Raw genomic sequence first — 3,823 nt, forward strand, 5'->3', positions numbered from 1 at the left:
AATTGCAGAAAACCACCACATTGAAGCCTAGGTTTGCAGAAAACACTCTTCTACGAATTTCTGCCAGAAAGCACTGATTTTGAGCTTAATCTTTTGTAGAAAACACTGATTGACAGTTCAGACTGTTTTAAGCACAATTATGACAGGTGGGTCCCATATTTGCTGACGTGGCATAACGGTTCAGTACAAATGGTGTTAGAAGTGGTTAGTTACAAATTTACAAAACAGTCCCTGATATATTGCATAGACACCATTCATTCATAATAAAAAAACGCAATCAGCCCCTCAGCTCGTCCATCTCGCCGGGGAGGCAGACGAACGCCGGCCGGCCGCACGATCTTCCCGCGGACTCGAGTGCAAGCAAGATGGCCGGTGGCGGAGAGAGTACCGCACCAGCTAGCTAGCTAGCCATGGCCAACTGCTTGTGTACCCTACACCGCATGTGCCCGCTGCTCGCCAGGAGGGGAAATCAGTCGCAGGGAGGATGGAGGTTGGCGGCGTGCGGGAACGACCCGACCCGATCCGATCTGGATCAGGGGAGGGGAGGGATATTCATTTTTGGGGAGTTTTTTTTTGCAAAAAAGACTAGTCTAACGTCGTTTACTGTGAATCGTTATGCCACATCATCAAATGCAGGACCCACATGTCATAATCGTCATTAAAATGCTCTATGCCATCAATTAGTGTTTTTTGCAAAAGATTAGGCTCAAAATCAGTGTTTTCTGGCAGAAATTCATAGAAGAGTATTTTTCTGCAACCCTAAGCTTCAATGTGGTGGTTTTCTGCAATTCACTATAATCTGAGACCTAGACATTAAGGGATGCTGGCGAGGAAACATCAGACACTCTAGCATAGCATCCTCTATCATAAGTTTATGGCTCATCTCATGCTTCCTATTATGTCCAAGATTCTTACAACCTTCTATGCTGTGCCTAGACAAGGACAATTTGCTAATCTGATAGCACCAACAAAATCATCCAGGGAGGATGACGATGAAACCCCAGCACAAAATCCTTCGTTGTCGCTTCCTTTGAGTAGATCGACCGGCAGAGTATTGTGCGAACCGTGAAGCTGGAGAGAAGCCGCTTGCCCAGGGTGTCTGCAGTTGGGTTTCCTTCTGCTCGAAGAACTGTCTGAGAGACGGCGGCCACCCGTGCCAACACCGAACACACAATTGCCATCGCCATCTCCTAGCCGATGCCTGGCGGCGCGATGGGGGGCTGCCGCCCGTGTCGCCTAGGTTAGGCGACGCTGGGGCCGAGCCGGAATGACGGCGGTATACTGTCTCACACTACTTAAGTTTAACAGGATATATAGATCAAGCTTGAAAGGCATCACACTTCATTTAACAAATACAACAATATTGCCATTTGTTATCTTCATCAATGACTCTTCTGACGATCAGCCTCGTAAGCCCTCCATTCAGCCTTCCAGTCCTCCAACTCCTTGGTGCCCTCTTTTGCCCTTTTGGCGCTATAAATTGTGTAGGGTATCATTGTTTCCATAAAATAAGTGAAAGCGAACAGCATCGGAATAGGACCGACAGGATAAAAAATCTCAGAAGAATGCAGCTTATCCAAAATGGAATAAAAGTCGTGCCCCTGCAGCATGAACCACGTACACTACATGAATATTATAGAACATATATAAAAGCAAAAAGTACAATTTCATAGCAATAAAACAAAGTATAAAAATACGTGATCAACCTAGGAATAGGACCGACAGGATAAAAAGTCTCATCGGCTTTGCCAACGGCGACACTCCGCGGCAGCCAAGTGCATCGCGGCCGCGGCAGGACTGCCAGGCATGAGCCGGTGGTGACGAAACCGGTGGGGGTGCAACCACCATGCACTATCCACCCCGAAGGCCAAGATTGCCGACTCGTCGGATCCACCTCGACAGCGACTCCACCGCATCATCAAATCCGCCAGTTCGTCGCGATCAGCGCCAAGTTCTTCACGAACGACAGCAAGAAGACACTCGTACTCGCATCGAGCGCCGAAGAGAGGCGCGACGTCAATCCGACAAGCGCGCTGGGCCCTCTGTTGACATGCATGCGCCAGGGGAACCAGGCGACTTGCCGTACGCGGTAGGTTGCCCTGCGTTCACTCGTGAGCTGCGGCAAGTCCAGTGGCCTAGCACGAAGAATTTCAAGCCAGATGTACCAGAGAAGTACGACGGCAAGTCGCATCCGTCGAAGTTCCTCAGCATCTACACCATCGCGGTGCAAGCTGCTGGGGGGCGGGACGACAAGATCCTTGCCAACTACTTCCCGCTGGTGCTCAAGCCCAATGTCAGATCCTGGCTCATGCACTTGCCGGACAAATCCATATCCTCCTGGGTTGACCTGTGCCATCAGTTTGTCGGCGCCTTTACAGGCGGCCACAAGCCTCATGGCCAAGAGAGCGACCTTCATCTGCTCGCCCAGAAGGAAGGAGAGCCCCTGCGCAAGTACATTCAGAGATTCAGCCGTGTACAACACAACATCCCAGATGTCCACCCTGCCGCGGTAATTAGCGCGTTCCATCAGAACGTGCGGAACCGCAGGATGCGGGAGGAGATGGCGATGTGCAAGATCAGGGACGTCAGTGAGCTATATGCCCTGGCCGACAAGTGTGCACGTGCTGAGGAAGGGAGGAAACTCCCCAGAGAGAATACAGGAGCAGGAGGATCTGATAGTGAGGAGACTGCCCCGGCAAAGAAAAACCAGCGGCGGAACAATAGGAAGAAGAAAGGCAAAGAGGTGCTAGTCGTTGAGCACTCCGGCAAGAAAGCCAAAGCAGGTAGCTCCGGCAAGGAGGTTACCGCAGCTGTGGCGGTCGCCGACAAGCAGGACGGCACCAATAAGCAGTACTGCAAGATCCACCGCACCAAGGGCCATGACCTCCAGAGCTGCAAGAAGGTCGAGCAGCTTGTTGAGCAGCAAAAGGCTGAATACGAGTGGTGCGACAAGGAGAAAGCCTAGGAAGGTGCTGGGGGAGCCAGCAAGAAACGTCCCGGCCGAGGAGGACGCCGTGACAAAGCCAAGCAGCGACAAGGAGACAGACCTCCCCGCGGCCGCGACAAGGATGAAGATGACGACGACGATCAAGATATGGATGAAGATGAGACCGATGAGCAGGATTTCCAGAAAGCCACAGAGGTCCTGTGCGTTGACGATGGTGCTTCTCTGCATACTTCACACCGCCAGCTCAAGCACTGGGTGCGGGAAGTCAATGCAGCAGAACCACCCATCGAGTCACGCAAGCCTCTGAAATGGTCTAGCACGCCTATCATCTTTGATATTGAGGACCACCCTGATCGCATAACTGCGGTCGGGTGCTTGCTGATGTTGGTTTCACCAACTATCCGCAACCTCAAGGTCACTCAGATGCTAGTTGACGGCGGGGTCGGCTTGAACCTGATTTCCTCCGCGGTACTCCAGAAGCTTCAGATCCTTGATGGCGAGCTCGAAGAGACCGGCACATTTTAAGGAATCAATCCGGGAAGGAGCAAGCCGAAGGGAAAGATCATGTTGCCGGTAACATTTGGCAGCGAGTTGAACTTCAGAACTGAGAGGGTCACTTTTGACGTTGCTGACTTTCCATTGCCTTATAATGGAATACTCGGCCGTCCAGCACTCGCCAAGTTCATGGCAGCCTCTCACTATGCATACAACGTGCTAAAGATGCCAGGCCCGATAAGTGTCATCTCTGTCCCTGGCGACAAGAAGGATGCTCTTATCTGCGCCGACAAGATCTACCGGGAAGCAGCAGCCGCAACAGATCACGGGTCACTTGCCATTGAAGCTCCTGGGGGGAAGAAGAATACCAAGTCCGGCAAG

The sequence above is a fragment of the Triticum aestivum genome, chromosome 2B (genome assembly GCF_018294505.1).
Source record: "Triticum aestivum cultivar Chinese Spring chromosome 2B, IWGSC CS RefSeq v2.1, whole genome shotgun sequence".
Lineage (NCBI taxonomy): Eukaryota > Viridiplantae > Streptophyta > Magnoliopsida > Poales > Poaceae > Triticum > Triticum aestivum.